This window comes from Chiloscyllium plagiosum, chromosome 17 (assembly GCF_004010195.1).
Source record: "Chiloscyllium plagiosum isolate BGI_BamShark_2017 chromosome 17, ASM401019v2, whole genome shotgun sequence".
Taxonomy (NCBI): domain Eukaryota; kingdom Metazoa; phylum Chordata; class Chondrichthyes; order Orectolobiformes; family Hemiscylliidae; genus Chiloscyllium; species Chiloscyllium plagiosum.
Window position 1 is genome coordinate 24,824,210 of NC_057726.1, and position 20,674 is coordinate 24,844,883.

General features: G+C 38.6%; 1 protein-coding gene across 2 annotated transcripts in view; it reads left to right on the forward strand.

Moving 5' to 3' along the window:
* zfhx3b (zinc finger homeobox 3b) overlaps positions 1 to 20,674 on the forward strand; it is a 541,496-nt gene that overhangs the window by 77,489 nt on the left and 443,333 nt on the right. The window contains exon 1 of one of the 2 annotated variants that reach the window (XM_043706690.1): positions 777 to 794. The exons of the other annotated variant lie outside the window; for it this stretch is intronic. The gene's annotated coding sequence lies outside the window, so the exon portion shown is untranslated. Of the gene's footprint in view, positions 1 to 776; positions 795 to 20,674 lie in introns of those variants that run through there. 2 annotated transcript variants of the gene reach the window in all.

Below are 20,674 nucleotides of genomic sequence, written 5' to 3' on the forward strand. Positions count from 1 at the left end.
GAAATTAAACAGTTTTGAAAATGATCATATACTTATAGCCTGAAGCTATTCACACTGCAGAATTGTAGGATATCTAGAAGAGAAATGAGACAATATTCTTGAGCTTCTCCACAATGCCTATGCTGGAGAGGCTAGAGTGATGAGAAGGGGACAAATTGGAAAGCTTTTACAATAGTTGCACTTGCAGACAATGCAAGATGTACTCGGTGAAGTATTCATCCCATCTGCATTAGGTTTCCCAATTTTGAGGAGTCTTGCAGTAGTTTAGCATCTGTTAACTCCCATGGCACCTCAAAAATGTTCACAACAAATGAAAAGATTTAGTCACTGTTGTTTCATAGACAAACATGCCAGATTATTTGCATGTACCTAAGGTCACAGAGCAAATCAGATGAATAACCTGTTCCACAGATGTATAATATCTGGACACAAATGTAGTTTTATGTTAAATTGTTGCATTTTTCTTATTGTGTATAATGCACATTGGACTGAAGTATGACAGGTTTTGTTGCAGTTGTGATTGTAAAGATTTACTCGGCACAGATTAAAAACAGTTGAAAGAGTTTTGATAATCTTAGAACTCAACATTTTCAGCTAGTGCAAAATAGCAATCAACAAAGTCAATAGAATAGGGAAATATTTAACCACAAGTTACAGAGAGTCATGATGAAATTGTACAGTGCATTGGTCAGCCCACACCTTGTATACTGCTCTCGTGTCTGAGGGACAAATAAGACATTCAAGCATGAGAGGCAGTCCAATGCAGAACCATTAGACTGATCTTTATTGTCAAGGTAATGAGGAAAACTGGAGACAGGTCTTGAAAGCACGGGTCTGAGAGGTGTGGGATGATTTTGAGCTGGTCAAAATTGGTGGTAATTAAGTAGTGATGGCCTTAAAGTAGGGTCAGTAGATTTACAGCCTCAACATAACAGAGGCTTCAGCTGCTGTCATTTTGAAAAGAGCTTTTCTTTACACAGCCTGCCTGTCTTTTGGTGACAGGCCTCTTGATTTTACAAATCTGTGAATTATTAATGATCCCAAATGTGTCTACTCTGTCCATGTATTCTGATGTTTGACTGCTGAGGAGTGCCTGTACTCTGTCCTCCTTGTACTATTATAATATACTTTTGAAGAGACCAATAACTTGGAATATTCCTCCTGGATCCATAAAAGACAAAGCAGGTTTTAGCTAATCCAGGCGACCATTGATTGTAGGAACAGAACATCTACCTGGGTGTTGTTTCAGTGTAAACTCAGAACCAAAATGGTTGAGATGTACTACAGCAATCATTTACTGTTCATATTTCATAGTTTTAATTTCAACTAAATGACTCAATCCTTTAATTAAATGGTTTCATTCTTGGAACAAATGGCAAGAAGATGCTCACTAGTGGCCAGTTTCATGCACAAAAAGTTAAAAACTACCTGGTGCACTATAAGTATGATGTAAGGTTTGATTTACATGTTTAATCCTGTATAGTTTTGCATTGGATTTGAGCTAGTGGCGTATAGGTTTTGGTCTGTGTGTCTGACAGTGTTTAATGATTAAACTGTAGGTATTTCTGTAGCCATGATGTTTTCTTCCTTAAAAAAAGACCATAATGACAATTTGGTTACATTGGGAACATCTTTACAAGCAAACAGAGAGATTGTTGGCCATTAGGTTTCAGTTAGAAGATTTGGGAATTGCTCATTTGGCTTAGGTGAACATGTTGAAGAAAATGTTTTTGCATTGGGCAGTTTGCAGAGGTTATAGCGAGAGCTCGATGTATAAAACAATTGCTCCGAAAGAAGATAAATAGTTTAGAACCGATAAGAAACAGAATGCCTCAGCGCAATGAATTTAGTTTTAAAAGTCCAGCTCAGAAATGTTGGTTTGAACTCTGAAGATGTTACTTGAAATTGAGTTAGTCTATCGTTATTTATATGAAGATTCAAGGAAGAAGCCATGAGATGCTCAGGACCAGGCATTGAAGCAACTGTTCACTTAAACTGTATAGAAGTGAGAGAGAATGTCCGGTGTGAGTAGTGTAAAGGGAAATCATCCATGATTTTTTTGCAATGCATCTTGTAGATTAGACACACCACTGCTGCTGAGTGTCAGTGGTGGACGGAGTCAATGCAAATGGAGCTGGTTCCGGTCCAACAGGCTGCTTTGTCCGGGATGGTATCAAGTTTCTTGAGTGTTGTTGGAGCTGCAACCATCCAAGCAAGTGGAGAGTATTCCATCAGTCTCCTGACTTGTAAGTGGTGAACAGGCTTTAGGGAATTTGGAGGTGAGTTACTCGCCACATTACCACAAGGATGTTGACACTTGGAGAGAGTGCAGAGAAGGTTTATGAGGATGTTGCCTGGTATGGAAGGTGCTAGCTATGAAGAAAGGTGAGTAGGTTAGGTTTGTTTTCATTAGAAAAAAGGAGATTGAGGGGGGCCCTGATTGAGGTCTATAAAATCATGAAGGGTATAGACAGGGTAGATGGAGATAAGCTTTTTCCCAGAGTGAAGGATTCAATAACAAGAGATCCAGCTTTCAAGGTGAGAGGTGAAAAGTTTAAGGGGGATACATGCGGCAAATACTTTATACAGAGGGTGGTGGGTGTCTGGAATGCATTGCCAGCAGAGGTAGTAGAGGCAGGTGCGATAGATTCGTTTAAGATGCGTCTGGATAGGTGCATGAGTAGGTGGGGAGCAGAGGGATACAGATGCTTAGGAATTGGGCGACAGGTTAGACAGTAGATTTGGATCGGCTCAGGCTTGGAGGGCCGAAGAGCCTGTTCCTGGGCTGTAAAGTTTCTTTGTTCTTCTTTGTTCTTCTTGTTCTCCTAATCTCTGACCTGCTCTTTTAACCATAGTGTTTATGTGGTGAATCCAGATGAGTCTCTAGTCAATGGTAACCTCCAGGTTGTTGACAGTGGGGGATTCAGTCATGGTAACAGAATTAACTGTCATGTAGTTAGATTGACTCTTTTTGGTCATTGTCTGCCATTTGTATGATATAAAAGTTACTTGACACTTGTCAGCCCCAGCTTGGATTTTGTCCAGACCTTGTTGCATTTGAACATGAACTGCTTCAGTATCTGAGGAGTCGCAAAATGCTTGTTGAACATTGTCTAATCATCGGCAAATATCCCCCATTTCTGAACATACAATGGTCGGAAGGTCATTGATGAAGCAGGTGAAGATAGTTGGGCCTAGGACAAGACCCTGCGGAACTCCTGCAGAGATGTCTTGGAGCTGAGCTAACTGACTTCCAATAACCACAGCCATCTTCCCATGTGCCAGGAATGACTAACCACTGGAAAGTTTACCCCTGATACCCATTCATTCCCGATTTGCTAAGGCTCCTTGAAGCCATACTTGGTGGAATGCTGCCTTGATGGGAAGGGCAGTCACTCTCTCCTTACCTTTGGAATTGAGGCGAGATTGTAATGAGATCAGGAGCTGAGTGACCTGGCAAAACTCAAAGAGGGTGTCACTGAGCAGGTTATTGCTAAGCAGTTGCTACTTGATAGCACAGTTGATGAAGTTTATTCCATTACTTAACTGATGATTGAGAGTCGACCGATGGGGTGGTAATTGTCCATGTTGGATTTGTGCTGTTTTTTGTGTACAGAACATATTTGGACAATTTTTCACATTGTTGAATCGATGCCAGTGTTGTAACTGTCCTGGAGCAGCTTGGCAGGGGAACAGCAAGTTCTGAGACAGGCCTTCAGCACTATTGCCAGTATTGTCAGGGCCCATAGCCTTTCCTGTATTCAGTGCCTCCACCTGCTTCTTGGTATCATGTGGAGTGAATCAAATTGTCTGAAGATTAGCATCTGTAATGTTGGGGACCACTGGAGGAGACTGAGATGAATCATCCAATTGGCACTTCTGGATGAAGATAGTTGTGAATGCATCAGCCTTATCTTTTGCACTGATGTGCTGGGCTCTTCCACCATTGAGGATCAGGATATTTGTGGAGCCTCCTCCTCCAGTGAATTGATTGTCCATTGCCATTCACAACTGGATGTGGCAGTTTGCAGAGCTTAGATCTGATCTGTTGGTGGTGGGATTTCTTAGCTCTGTCTATCACTTGTTGCTTATGCTGTTTGTCATGCAAGTAGTCCTAGGTAAAAACAAGGACTGCAGATGCTGGAAACCAGAGTCTAGATTAGAGTGGTGCTGGAAAAGCACAGCAGGTCAGGCAGCATCCGAGGAGCAGGAAAATCAACGTTTCGGGCAAAAGCTCTATTCCTGATGAAGGTCTTTTGTCCGAAATGTTGATTTTCCTGCTCCTCGGATGCTGCCTGACCTGCTGTGCTTTTCCAGCACCACTCTAATCTAGATGCAAGTAGTCCTGTTTTGTAGCTTCACCAGGTTGACATTTTATTTTCAGGTGTGTCTGATGCTGTACCTGGCATGCCCTCCTGCACTCTCCATTGAACTCCTGGCTTGATGATAATGCTTAAGACTGGGCAACGCCAGACCATGAGGTTGCAGATTGTTTTGGAGTATAATTCCGCTGTTGATGGCCCATTGCACCTCATGGATGCCCAGTCTTGAGTTGCTATATCTGTTCAAAGTCTGTAATATTTAGCACAAAGGTAGTGTGACACACCATGGTGAAGGGTATTCTTAATGTGAAGTTGGGACTTTGTTTCCACATGGACTGTGCAGCGGTCACTCTAACTGATACTGTCTTGGTGAGATGCACCTGCAGCCAGTACATCAGTAAGCATGAGGGATGTTTTTCCCTCTTGTTGGTTTCCTCAGATCCAACCTAGTAGCTATGTCCTTTAGTACCTGACCAGCCTGATTAGTAATGCAGCTGCGAGCCACTATTGGTGGTGGACATTGATATCCATTACCGGAGTACATTTTGTGTCCTTACCACACTTAGAGCTTTCTCCAAACGCTACTCAACATGGAGGAATACTGACTCGCCAGTGGCGGGAGGATGGTAAGTGGTAATCAGGAAGAGGCTTCCTTGCCCATGTTTAACCTGAAATAGACTTGTAAAAGGGTATTGGTACCTTTTGTTGACTGAGCCAAAGAAATAAAACATCATGTTGTTTTGAATGAAAAATGCACCAGTAACATTTCAAAAATTTAATCAAAGAAGTCGCTGAAGGACTTGGCATATTTTTTATGTTGACAATTCAGTTGTTTATCGCGAAACCTGTGAAGGACACTTACACTATTTAACTGAATACTTTGATTGGTGTAACTTTGGCTCAGAATTAATTTGCAAAGACAAAGGTGAATTATTTGGACCACACTCTAAAACTAGGCCAAGAGAAATTAAAGCAAGGCTATTTTGGATTTTCCCATTTTTTGAAATTTTGTAACAAATAGAGAATTCTGGAGAAACTCAGAAGATCTGCTAGCATCTGTGGAGAGAGGACCTCTGATTGGCATGAAAATTTGTGTTACGTTGGCATCAGATTTTATCACAAGTTTGTTCTGAATTGCAACACTTTTGCTGCACCTTTAACAAATTTGTTGAAGAAGTACAGGCAATCTGAGTGGGTACAAGAGTAGCAAAGTGTTTTTGAAAACCTGAAAGATGTGCTGACAACCTCACTGGTTTTAGCTGTGCCAAATTATGCAAAGCTGTTCAAACTAGCTACAGCACAGGAAGGAGACAATGACTCTTACCTTGGCTGGATATCATTTTGAAATTTACATCATCAACAATATGGAAGAAACTGTTTTAAGGACAAGAATTTATGTTTGTCTCAGTAGAGCTTAATTCTGCAACAGTATAACTTGAAAATCATTCATAAACCCAGAAAAGAAAATGTGATCGTACGCATTTTATTGAGAGTAGGTATCAAGGACGTAAAGAGATGTGGTGTCCATATAAAGTTTGGTTGCTATGTAATTCTACATTTAACATCCGTGTGTTCCCGCTTTTAATGCTAGAAATAGGATGGGGATAATTTTTGATCAGTAATGAAAATGCGTTGAGTGATATATCTATATGTTAATGTCACTTATTTCCAGTTCAGATTGAGCTAGTGACATGTGAGTTTTGTGTGTGTGTGAAGGTGTTTAGTTATTAATTTGTTGATATTTATGTAACCATGGTGATTTCTTGTAAATAATAATAATCTGAGAAAGACAGTTTATAGAGACTATTGGCAATTTGTTGACTTTGGAAACATTTTTAGGAGTGAACAGAGTAAACAATTGTTCATTAGGTTTCAACGGAAGTTTTTTTTGGTTTAGGTGAAGCATTCATAACTTAAAGAAAGTCTTTTTGGATTGGGAAATTTGTAGAAGTCATGGCTGTAGGTGGCTGTATTAGACAATTGCTCCTTAAAAAGAGAGAGAGTTTATAACTGTGAAGAAATAGATTACCTTAATGTTTTAATATTGCAGACCGGAAATGTTTGGTTGTACTCTGAAGGGATTATTTGAAGCTGAGTTAGTCTGTGTTCAGTTGTGTGAAGACTCAAGGAGGAGGTTATCAGATGCTCAGGACAGAAGTTAAAGCACGTGTTACGTTAAGCCCTTGCAGATGTGACAGAGAAGGGAATTCTGTTGAGTGTGAATATGTAGAGGCATGCTGTTGGCTCTATATGCTCTGAAATCTTTACATTTGTATTATTTGTACATAGTTTGGTTTTATTGTAGTTTGATTTTCATTTCTTGTGCATGAGAAACTTGTTTAAACTAAATTTGCAGCATTGCGTGCTTGTGTGTCGGTGAAAGATCACCTTGTTAAAGCTAACAACAAAATCAGGCCAGGTTTCAATAATAACATCAATTGGAATCATAATCCGTGCAAGAAAGGAAAATATAGGTAATTATTTTAAATTAAAATTCAAGGGGTACAACAGGGGCTGCAGGTTCATAAAGCAAAAGTCGAAAAGGTAGTGGATATCAAGATATTAATTTCGGTAAAAGTCAGAAGGCACATGACACCAGGTTATCATCAAACAGGTTTATTTGAAATCACATGCTTTTGGAATACTGCTCCTTCATCAGGTGAGATCTTCACCCGACAAAGGGTCAGTGTTACAAAAGCTTGTGATTTCAAGTAAACCTGCTGGACTATAACCTGGTGTGATGTCACTTCTGATTTTGTCCACCCCAGTCCAACATCTTAATGGCACCTCCACATCTTAATTGTGTTTATAAGACCTCTGCACAGAGAAGTGTAGATAAAAATCCTAAAGTTAAGAATCAGATACTGTGGTGAAGAAAGTCAGTGTTGGCTGGTGTGCATGGATCATGGGTGAAATGGTCTTTTTCATCCATACAATCTTGTTTATAATTCATTCCAGGAATAGATAGAATGTACTGTATTATATGATATCATGGGATTGCATAGATTACAATGTATCGCAGGAACAGAGAGGAGATGATAAACTGCATTACAGTACTGTGTATGGTGGAGATGAGGACTACTGCAGCACAGTAACACATCGCAGCTTAAATATTGGGAAATGCCCTAAAGTGCTTCAGAAGACTGTGATCAAACAAAACCTAACACTGATCTAAAGAAGAAAATCTTGTGGTGAGTGATTGAAAGCTTGGTCAAATTAATAGGTTTTAAGGAGTGTCTTTGAATTGGAGAGGTGAAGAGATTTTCAGTGTTGTTACCAAAATAGCATCTTTCTGCTTTCTTGCTCTTTGTGTCAAAAGCATTTCTACCAGGCTGCACTTCAAGTCATTCAGAGTCTTGTATGGATTCTGAGTGTCAAATAAGGTCTTCTGACGAAAAAGAAACATATCTGAAGCATTTCACAAATAGCTATTGTCACATGTTGTTTTTGGATATGAATGTTGGTTATTTTCTGAATATTGCATACAATGTTTGCCCTTATGGACTAGAATTATTGATGGTCTATGGAAAAGTATGAGTGTGCTAAACTCTGTTACATAATTATATGCTCCATTCACTTGTTAGTTTGTGAGCAGCTGTATAAGAAATAGCAAACTAACCATTCACATCTCTGCTATTCATTATTATTTGATAGGGGTTCCTTTACTATAGCTAGATGACTGGTACTCAGTGTATGTGCTATGTTTTGCATTGTTGTGTGATTGGTATTGATCAGGTCTAAAGTTTAACTTTCTCTTTTCAAACTAGACAACCATTTATGACTTGCAGTTTTATGATAAATTGGTAGGTGGCTATCAATAAAGACTGGAACTTTGGCTGAAGATCAGAATACTATGTATTGATTACCTGCAATAGGTGTGATTTTAATCCAATATCATAAAGCTTATCTTCACATTCACAGTATGTACATACTTGAATGGTGGTGAAATAGATTGACTGACTGAATTGGAAGGAAGTACTCCAGTGTCATAAAAATGAGCAAGACATTTTGTTTACAGAATTATATGACAATGAAACAGACCCTTCAGCCCAAATTATCCATGCTGACCAGGTCTCCTAAACTGAACCAGTCCTATTTGCCTGTATTTGGCCCATATCACTCTAAACATTTGCCATCCATGTACCTGTCCAAATGTCTGTTAAATGTTGTAATTTTACCCAACTCTACCACTTCCTCTGGCAGCTTATTCCATAGATGCACCATTCTCCTGTGTCCTTTTTAAATCTTGCCCCTCTCAGCTTAAACGTACCTTCTCTAGTTTTGGACTCCCTTACACTGGGTAAAAGACCTTGTCTATTCATCTTATCTATGCATGACATGACTTTATAAACCTCTATAAGGTCACCCGTTATAGAGCCTCAGCCTCCTATGTTCCAAGGAATAAGGACAAATTCAGCCTGTCCTTATAACTCCAACCCTCCAGTCTTGGTAACATTTTTGTGCATCCTTTCCAGTTTAATAACATCCTTCCTATAGCAGGGTGGCCAGAATTGTAGACAGTCCTCCAAATTTGACCTAACCAATTTCTTGTGCAGTTGTAACATGAAGTCCCAACTCCTATACTCAATGCTCTGACCGATGAAGGCAAGCATCACGTACCCTGTCTACCAATGTGAAGCCACTTTCAATGAATTAGGTACTTACATCCCTTGGTCTCTCTGTTGGATAACTCTCTCCAGGGCTCTATCATTAACTGTGTAAGTCCTGCTGTGATTTACCTTTCCATAATACAATACCTCACATTTAACTGAATTAAATTCTTATCTGCCATTCCTCGGTGCTCTGATCCAGTTGGTCAAGATCCCATTGTGCTCTTCAATAATCTTCTTCAGTGTCCAATTTTGATATCATCCACAAACTTACTAACTATGCCTCTCATATTCTCATCCAAAGTGTTTATATAAATGACAAACAGCCATGGCGCAGCACTAATCCTTGAGGCACACTGCCGGTCACAGGCCTCCAATCTGAACAAACCCTCAGCCACCACTCTGTCTCCTACTGTCAAGCTAATTTTGCATCCAATTGGCGAGCTGTTCATGACACTGACACTGAAGTAGCAATTGATGCCAGTCATCTAATATTGAATGTGTATCTTAGAGAAGTTATGAGTTAGGATATTGTCATTTCAGTTCCATTTTTAAAATTCTGATACTGAAGCCAAACCCTATAAATGGGCAGTGTAAAAAATGTCCATCTGGAAAAACCACCAATATATGGCTAAATGGAATTTGAAGAACTTGGTGATGTGGCAAATGGTGAGGTCCATATTTCTGCACTTTAGCCCCTACCTGAATCTTAATTACATAGCAAGCTGGTTATGCCATTTGAGAACATAGCCCATAGGAAACACAACCACGTGGACCATACTGAACTCTGTGAAAGTGGATGTTCTGAGGGTTCTTTTTAAAACAAGTTTTAGCATTCATTTATTCATTTCACAGTTCATTCACCCTGTAATGTGTCTGTTAATGGCAACTTAGTTTCCTCTCAATAGTATTTGTTATGTACTAATTAACTCATTATCAATTGTAAAATGTTAAATTTGTAAAAATCTTCTTTGGGTCTTCTGCAATTAATACTTAGTTTATTATTACAAAGGTTGACAATATGAATCACAGAAGATTAGTATGCAGGTACGTCAAGTAATCAAGGAAGCTAATGCAATGTTATGGTTTACTGCAAGGAGAATTAAATGCATGAGTAGGGAGGTTATGCTTCAGTTATACAGAGCATTGGTAAGATGGCATGTGGTGTGTTATACAGTTCTTGTCACTATACTCATGGAATGATCATAATGTGTTCAGAAAAGGTGTACTAAACACCTGGAACGAGCAGACAGTCTTATGAGGAAAGGCTAGACAGGCCAGGTCTGTATCCTCTGGAGTTTAGAAGAATCAGAGGTGACTTAATAGAAACATGTAAGATCCTGAGGGGACTTGATCTTGCGGATGTTGAATTGATATTTCCTCTGGTGGAGGAATCTAGAACTGGGGTCATAGTTTAAAAGTAAAGGGACACCCATTTAAAATAGGAGGGGATATTTTGTTCTCTTAGAGGGTTGTGAGTCTTTGGATTTTCTTCCTTAAAAGGCTGTGGATGCAGAATCATTAAATATTTCTAAGGCAGAGGTAGATGGATTGTTGATTACCAAGGGGATGAAAGATTATCGGGAATATGGAGGAATGCAGAGTTGAGGTTAAAACCAGATCATCGAGGACCTTATTGAATGGTGGAGCAGGCTCGATGGGTTGAGTGACCAACTCTTATTCCTTGTTGTTTTGCTTGTAATACTCTTCTGTCAATCATTGGATCTTCAAAAGGCTTTGATTCACATTTTACAGTGAAGTATTTTGAAACTGAACTTGAACAATTCTATTAATTGTTTAAACTTTATTGAAAACCTGGGGCAGTCAATGGCAAAGTGGTTATGTCAGTGGATTGGTAATCTGAGTCTCAGACTAATATTCTGGGAACGTTGCTTTGAATCTCACCATGGCGGATGGAGAAATTGAATATGAATTCAATAAAAATTTTGATTAAAAAGCTAGTCCGATGCTAACTAAGCTACCATTGTCAATTGTCTGAAAACCCACCTGGTTCTCTATTGTCCTTTATCTGTCATCCTTACCTGGTCTGGCTTATCTGTGACACCAGGTCCACAACAACATGGTTTACTCTTGAACTAACGCCTGGGCAATAAGGGATCAGAATAAATGCTGACCCAGCCAGCGACGTGCCATCCAATGAATGAATATAACAAAATACCAAGTAGCTGAGGATATATTAATCTTGAGGGTCTGTGGTGCAGGTGATTGTAATTGATAAAATTTTAGTCTCAGTTTGTGACATCCTTTGAACTTCTCTGGGTTATCAAAGCATCCGTTCAAATTATAGTGGGCTCATTATTTATGAAAATCTCAGATGTTCTGTTTTGAAATTGTTTTTCCACCAGGCCTGTTGAATTGGTATCAGGCTTTTCTTAGTCACATTTCTGACAACAATGGGCCTTTCAATGCCTTTCTGGTAGAATTATGGCCTTTAAATCAGTTGCTGACCTTCCCCTTTTCAAAGCAATACCCATAAGCCTTTTAAATCACCTGCTGGTTCTTCTGTGTAGGTGCAAAGAAATCTTGTAAATCTCAGACAACATCAGAATCAACTTATTGTTGTATGACTTCTGTCATTAGGAACATTTGAAAAGCAGTGAAAAGAACAAGGTCTCTGTGTAGAACTGGGATAGTGTGGTAAGACAAGATGGATCATCTGCTTTTAGTCTGTTCCTAACACTTTGCTGTAGTTTTAATAAATGCGTAAGCATGTTGATTGTAATTGTATTACGAATGTCCAGAACAAGCTTTTGAGGGATGCATTCTATGGTATATTTTTCAAGAACATTTTATTTGAGTCTTTTGTTTTTCTGAAGCCATTTTGTCACTTGGTGAAGTGGCTTTTTGTCAGATGCTGGTAAAGAGGTATAAGCATTGAGACATATTAAGATGGAAAGTCTGATTCTGTAATGTGACATCTTTCTAAGATGGCAATGTTGTGTGCAGTGTGCAATTAACAAAATCATTGAACTCGCTTGTGTTTCTGGTGTGGTAAGATGAGAGGAGTCAGGGCAGTCAGCGCACAATAGCTTAGAACGTGAGGTTTTACTGATTGGTGTCTTGATTGATTAACAAACAAGACAGAATGAGGTAGGCATTTACTGACTGGTACGTCAGTGGCTCAACAAATGTATTGCTTTATGTGTATTTATAAGCCTCCACTGTAAAATGTAAAACACACTGGGGAGATTATTCATTAATGTCCGGGTTGTTGTATGTATCTCCAGATGTTCTCCTCATCATAAACTTGGTGTTTTAGAAAATGATGGAAGTTTTATTGGAACCCTAAATGAGGTGGGTGGGTTAAGTCCAAATTCAGAGTTGGCAAACCAAAAATATTACAATGATGTTTCTTCAATTCAAAATTTGTGTGAATTCAGCAGAAGTTAGCTTAGCAGCAATAGTTATCTGGGAAGTAGAAAATATTGACCCTTGCATATATAAGCCCAATATTTGGATAAATTTAAGCACGGCACCTCAAATGTATTTCACTCAAAAGGCAGGAAAGAGCCAATGCTGCTGGGGTATTTGGTTAGGGGTGTGTCAGATGTAGGGCAGAGAACTGTGCTAAGGAAGGAACTAGACTCTCCAAATGTGTAAAGCAACAACTTAACGATCAGAGCTGGAGAATGAAGGTTGGCGATTGGTGTAGCTGGAAGCTCAAGACCTCCTTGAAAGACTGTGGCTCCTCTCATCGCCTGGCCTACCGGCATTCCTGAATGAGATATCCAGACTGGGAGAAACAAAGGAGAAGTGGTACATCTTTGAAGGGGAGGAGGGGAGGGGTTCGCACAAAATCCAAAGCACCTCCCCTAAATGTTGCACCCCACCTTCCTTTATGCCTTTTCCACAGTTATTTTTAAAAAAAGTCTTCTGAATCCTGCCACCCAATTTACAGTGCAGCCAATGTACTATTGCATATACATGGTTTGTTAGCAAATGCAATTGCCTACTAATTTTGCTTTAAGTGGGAAGCCAGCAAACCCAATCGGCAGCCCCCCCCCCACCACAGCCCCCACATCCTCTTCTGCCATATTATAGGTCAGGCCTGGTTGGGAAGGCAGTAGGTTAGCCATGTCAGATTTCCACATACATTGCTGAATACACACCCAGTGGGGATTGTAAAATAAAGGTCTCTGTAAGGGGTAGCCCAAAGAAATACATGCTGGAAGATGTGGGCTCCACATGTGAAGTGCCAAATTCAAATCTCAGTAAGGCTAGCTGTCTTCCTCTCTGTGTGCCCAGCAAGATCCCTGCTAAGTCGGAAATGTTGGAGGTGAAACAATGGACGTTTCTATTTGCACTCAAATCTGATTTCTGATTTGATTGAGAATTGGCATAATAATATGAAAATACTTAATATAAACCCTGTGACAAACAATATATTTTGACTTATAAAAGTTTGTGGAATAATTGCCAAGCTTTTTTTCTGTCTTTTTTACAATTGGGTACTTTCATACTTAGCATGAAAGTGTCTGAAAGACCACAAAATCTAATTGGACAAAAATACATTGAAGGAAAGAAGGTGGTATTCAATAATGACTCGGACTCTGGTTAGAATTTTAAATTTGAGATATAGGAAAAAAGGGTGATTTGGTGCTAACTACAATATTGGCAGGAGAGCTTTAGTTGAACTAAAGTTTATGGAGGGCGAAAGCTGGACATCTTGCAAAGAGAGCATTAGATTGGTGCAGTTTGGCTATGACAAATGGCTGAATAAGTTTCTATTGCTGATGGGCAGCAATAGAGCTGGAGAAAGGCGAAGTATAGAGATGGAAGTAGGCAGCCTTTGTGATGAAAACGGTACCAACGATGGGTGGTGAGTTTAGCATCAAATAGAATGCCAGCACTCAAGCAGGTAGCTTTAAACTGGGAGAATGGAAGAGGAGGTAGATGGAATCAGAAGCAAGGGGTGCAGACTTTGCAATGGGATGAATGATGAGTGTTCCCAAAAGATGGAGGCACAACTAAAAGGTCAGAAGGTTGGCTTTGGCGTAAGCATAATTGTTTTGTTGAGTAGTTCCAGGCTGAATAATAACCAATATTCTTGCATTGCATTTGACTTTGCTTCCAGATAAATATATAGTATGAGCATCAGAATGTTATGACTGGGTATTTTAAAGTACACAGTAAAACATTTTTCAAATGAATACATATAATTTTTAAACTATGTGAGCATGCACAACCAATAACAGTGTTCATAATATCTGTGTAAATCTGAAGATCTGCCTGTGTGTCAACCATTACCGCTCCAATTGTATATGTGAATAATACCTGTCTAGTATCTGTGCTTGATTTAGTATAGTGTCATTTTAGATAGCAACAGAATCTTGGGAATAAAAGTGAAGATGTTGAGAAGAGAGGAGAGGATTTCTATTTATGTTTACTGTAATATTTTGTAGTAAACATTTTACAGTATTAAATGAAATTCAGGTCAAAAATGTAACCAGCAGATACCAGTGATCCTTCCAGTTTATAATGAGTTTTGAGGTTACTGTCTGTTACTGCTTTACAGAGATAAGATTGCAGTAGTGAAAGGATAGATTTGATCTACAACACTGATGAGTTTTTATTCTGCATGAAAGTAGCACTGGCACATCTGTGCCCATTTAGCAGACACTGCCAGTTGGAATCAATATCTTTCTAGTGGCAAACTGTAGAATTAATGACATGGGGGAACTGGTAAGTTTGTTTTTAGTGTGTGTATGTATATAGTGGGTCTGTCCAGCGAAAGCAGGAGTAGTAATGTTAATATGCTGTTAGATCACAAAAGAAGATGGTTATCTTTAAATGCTCACACTAAAGGTTCAAATGTTGCTGTATTTAATAGATTCTTCTGTGGATAAGCCTTTAAAGTCTCGTTTAGGTTTAAAAGTCGGGAATAAGCTTTGGAAAAATCTCTAGATAAATCAAGTTCGCTCTGTAATACCCCAGAGCTAAAATCAATGAACAGGATAATTCTGCTGCTTGTAATACGTGTCCTTTCATGTATTTATACACCTATCACTACCCAAAAAGGCAAGATATTCTATTTACAATGTAGCAAATATGGGATTGAATCAGTATCTTCTGCTTGTATGTGGCTGTAATGAAATAAAATAGTAACGGTGGCACACTTGTATCATTAAAGCAATAGATTGAATCAAAATTTCTTAACCACTCATTGTATACAATGAATTTGACATTGTATAGCCATTTTCAAGCAATGCACTGGTGAGCTGTATGATTTTTAAGAATATGAAAAGGATAATGTATTGCTAAAGAAACTCATGATGAAATGACCCTGAAAGCCTTGTTTTGTGTGCTGTCCTGTGGGGATGGGTTTGATGGCCATATGTTATCTTGGGATTGTATATTTTATTATCTGAATGAGCCCTTGTTGCATGTCCATTATGAAAGTTGTTTACGTCTTGACAGTATTGTGTTGAAGTAACATTAAAGGAGGAGATTTGACCATTTTGTTTACATAGCAGAGGTACAGGCCTCAGTAAAAGTCTTCATTAATGCCAGGAATGTGGAGCAGGCAGTTTGGTTACAGGCTCAGAGGCCAGCAGCCATTAGTATCTGTCAGGGAGCACAGAGAAGGCCCTGTGCTGGCTTTATACAGGGTGTGAATGATAGCAGACTCTGGAATAATGTGAAAACAAATACATGCATCTAGTATGCAAAAATCTGACCGAGATGACCTTTTTTTGCACAACCACAAAGAGTTTGTAAAGTCAGACCAATGTGTTGTGCTCTTTGGTCTTGTTAATTTATCACAGTATTTGAAGATTAAATGTAAAGCGTTCTTCACATTCAGTGGAAAGTGAACACGAGACACTTAAAAAAAGATCAAAGTGTTAATCCCACAGTTATTTTAACCTTTTTTCCTCTTTTGCTGCTTCTTCGGGTAAAAGGAATTACTGCTTTTTGCTGTATACCCTTGTTTCCCAGCTCACCAGCACTAGTCACACTGATCAGATTTCATTTGGGAAGCAGAGTTCACTCCCCAGAAATGCTGTCAACATTTTAACAGGATTGTGTGCGGACTTGAACCAAAGACATTTCTTCACAAACTCAGCTAGATTTCTTGTTACAAATATGGTGCTCCTATCAGTCATTATGTTCTGCTCACTTGATAACAAGTAAAGGATGCATTTCTCTTCAACCTGTTTTTTTTTAGCCCATTGCAAATTCTCAATTTGTCTGAGCATGTTTAATTAAGATATTAAAAGTACTGAATTCTTAGGCTGTATTTTACATTATTGATTTTTTTAACAATAAAAATGAAGATAAATTAACAATTAAAGCTGCCAGTTGACCATGCGAGAGGGGAAATAACCTTCAGTCTAACAGTAAATTGTCATGGAAAAAATGGCGTACTCGGGAAGAGATGTAAGTGCTCCAGAAGAAAAAGGAGTTTGCATTAGTTGTGTTGGATTACGGCATTATTGTGATGTCAATAATGTTCTATTGAGTAGACAAAAAACCAGTGCAGCACCAGTAAACACTTTGTATATTGCAGATTCTTATTGAGAAGCCAATAGTAATTTGGATACTGACAGTTTGGATCAAATGAACTCCGGTGATTTAGGCCCATTTGATGTAGAATGACACTAATAGCATTTGGGCAAGGGCACTTTTTCACTCTAGCTGTCTTTTCCATGTAGCACTATCTGAAAGTAGCCTTAATATTAACCCAGTTGATGTTGTCTTATTTACATGAAATACAGAAGGAAAATGATTGAAGTGCACCACAATTTATCAACATCCAAAGTGAGATAGGTTCACATTTCAAATGGAGACCTTTCCATGGGGTAATTTTTACCCAAAATAATAGTCTTGTCTTCTGTTAACATTTTGAAGTGTTTCTGTCGCATTATATTTTTTATTGGATTTTTAACACCTTCTGTACTGCAATGCATTTCTTGTCTGGTGATAGCAAAGTAACTGCTTTTAATTCACATGTTGTTCCACCGTCACCAACCTGCCCTGCCCCCACCCCGCATCTTGCAATTGAATAAGCAGCTGGTTGACCTACTCCCTAGTCTCAATGGATACCACAAGAGTCAAATGCCAATAGATGGGTGGGAAAGATCTAAGCCTGTGCTCTTCCTCGGATTGTGTTTCTTGTCATTCTCCTTGTCATATCTCCCAAGGTCACTAGGGTATTAAATCTGCGGGGAAATGGAAGTCAGTATTTAATTCAGGTCGATTAAACGTAACTGCAGCTGATTCATTTACGTTTTTTTCACAGCTTCATGAACCTCGTTCTGAGACGTGAAATTCACAAGGAAATCAAAAAGGAAGCATGTGTAGAATCTGCTGTTCTGGATTATGTGCTGCTTGTGTTGATTTTGGTGAGGATCAGTGGATGTGGAGTTGAGCTATCCACTAGCTGTGTCTGCTATTCACTAGGAACTCAATGGCTAGAGGGAAGTGTGAACTACCCCACTCCCCTAGGGAAGCTGATAATATTGTGGATGATTGTGAAAAGATTAGATAGGAACCACGTAATAGATAGCAGCATCCTCTGAATTAATGAAGTGCTACTTGTGACACGAGGTCTATAGCTGACTAACCTCTCTCTCAGCTATTCTTTCTGTGCAGCCAGATCATAGAATCTCTACAGCATGGAAGCAGGCCATTCAGCCCATTAAGTTCACACTGACCCTCCGAAGAGCATCCACCCAGACCTAACCCTCTACCCCATCCCTGTAACCCTGCATTTCCCATGGCTAATCTACCCAAACCGCACATTTTTAGATTAGATAGTTCCTTTGAAATTAATTTTAATATTGAGTTAAAAAGTTGCATAAAGCCAGACTGTGCTTTCCAGCACTGCACTAGCCTAATTTTCATAACAATCACAATGACCATTTGTTGACCTGCATTTTGCTTGGAAATTAAGTGTTGTGGTCCAGTTATTTTCTGACATTGGTAACATCTGCAGTTAACAAATTCTGCCATTTTTAGCTTACCAGCATTTTGCTTAGCAGTGCTGACCTGCAAATAGACAAAGTCCTTTAGGGAAACTTCAAATTAATTGTTTACTGACTAACTTTTGGGATTTGAATTCACATTCTGTGACCTTAAGAAGCTGTGCAGCATTTAACTAATGTGCATTTAGTTTGCAGAATTCAAAAGTTGGTTGTTAAATGAGAAACGTATACAGGTGTCAACAGCAAATGCCCAGTTTCCTAAAAAAACAAAATAGCTTGTGCCCAACACAGCAAGAATCATTCCATTCTCCAAACAACAGACTTTTCAAAACCACATTGCTTTGTGCAACTTTCTGCTGATAGTCTTCATTATTTATCTGACCGAAGGAAACTTATAATTTTATATCATGTTCTGTACAGCTACAGGTGAACAGTATCATCATACAAAGCAGCCTATTGCCCCACTGCTTCTGGTTTATATCACCAACGTGTTGTTGTGTCAATTAAAAAAATTTCAGAACATGAAATACAGTTTGTCTACTTCAGCCCTTGTGATTTGGCAAGTTTCACTTTTTCCCCAGATTTCCCGACTTCAGTGCTAGTTACCTGATGATTACTTTTAAATGACTTGGATCGAAATGACTAACATTTTTAGAGCAACAAATATGATAGTTCAGTAGCCTTGATATTATTTTGAATTTCTATAATTATATTTTTACAATATGTACAGGTAAAATAGTACAATTAAGTATTTTAATTGGAAATGCATTTATTATAAACTTGAGTTGTGATGCCTCTGAGTATCTTAATCCACCAGGACCATTGTTCATCACTCTTGACATTAAATGTCATGGAATTGAGGTAAAACCCAGTCTCATTCTTATGGCAGTAAGACCCATGAAGGGTTGTCTTATCATTTTGTGGAGGTCTTTGATCTTTTTGACCCTGGCCAGACAGGAAATTCACGGGTGAAATCAGTTCCCAGAACGGATTCCCCACTGTTTCTCTATCTTCCAGATCAGCTTGCTTGCTGTGATGTTGTCTTGGAGAGGACAGAGGGAGATTGACTTTTTGATTAGACAGTGAAAGTGTGTGACTTAAGGGAGTACATTGACTTTCTGCCATATGAGTCACATAATTGTTCTTGCTAAGAGATGCATCTTAAAAAGGGTATGTTTTCAGAATGTCGTGCAGAAAGAAGGGAAATGGTAGCCAGTTTGAAAAAAAAGTTCCACCCTGGCAAGGGCTAGTATGCTGATTATTAAATCCTAGTAGAGTGTATGTGCAAAATGTTACATAACTGCAATTGCACACAAGTTGGAGGGTAACAACCCCATCTGAAATCTTGTTAACAAAACAATTGTCTGAGTGTAGTATTTTATTACTGTTCATCGTGTACATGTATATTGCATAATCAGCCCTGAAATCAGTGCACTATATTGTATTTTATAAATCAGGCTATGCTAAACTTTTTATACCATAACTCAATTCTGTTTTCATATTTTTGTTTGAAATAATAACTATGTAACATGAGCTTAAAAAACGAACATTTTCAGGTGTTCAGTACTCAGTCCGTCAATTACACTTTAGTTTTATATACACTTGAAAATAATTTGAAGTATGTTTGTACTTATATCAAAGTTTTAAATAGAGCCTGGTCAGAGAGCTTTGGCCAGAGTGAGCATAAAAAGCAGTTGACTTCCAACCATGCCATTCTGAGGAACTTCGTTTGATTAAGTGTTTATGTGAACTTTCAGGGTTTTGAGTCCATCATTGGATCATATGATTCAATGGCATCCACTAAACATCAACTATAAGAAATCTAATACTGGGCTGAATTCCCTTATTTTAATGCACTTCTATTTTAGAGTACAGTAAAACCTTGGCAAGGCCACATTTTGTTATAAGGGATGTCAGAGCTTTAATTTGTATGGTGAATCCTGATATAAAGAGATCACTAGAATTTTATTCTCTCACATTTAAAGAAAAATAATCTACAACATACAGCAAGCCCTCTTGATGAAGTCTACATGGCACCCATTCCATAGGTGCAATACAGATGGTTCATATTGGATGTCAACAACATATTGAACATGCCCTTTTTGACTTAAACATCGAGATTTATGAGAGATGCAGCAAGAATTAATGGTCAAAGTAATTGAACTATTCTTCTAGGAAACCAGTGTTTGCAGAAAGTGAGCAGCAGAAATAATAATGCACTGGAATGTGGCAGAATCGTAGCATCCATAAATGAAGAAGGAAGAATGTCAGCTGAGGACCAAGTATTTACGTCTCATGATAAGATACCTTGTTCACTGCCATTGATGTAGATATTTGCAGACTCCTATATTCATGACCACCACTACCTGTATGATTGTATAAGTTTAAGTTAAGGAGATATCTGTACAGCTGGCTTTTTTTCTGAGAATACTTTCTATGTACAAAGAGGAAAATTGAAAGTTACAGAAATTTAGGTCAGAATTCCAGTGAGTATCTCTTGCATGATTGACAGGAGAAATATTTGACAGCAGTTGAAGATGTTGCCTGAGAGAAGGAAAGATGATATTTCACATGGTTGGGAAAGGTTGGTAAACAAAATACACAGATGTTAGCATCACATATTGATTGTGTGGCTAAGTTCACATCTGGGAGTATTGGGTTAACAGTGCTATGAAGCAGTTCAAAGTTTGTCTTTTAACTCTTACAGTTCTGAAGTTCATTCGTTCAGGCAACAGTGTTACGTCCCAAAACATGCCTTCAGATGCTGTGTGCTATAGTATGCAGACTAACTTTATAA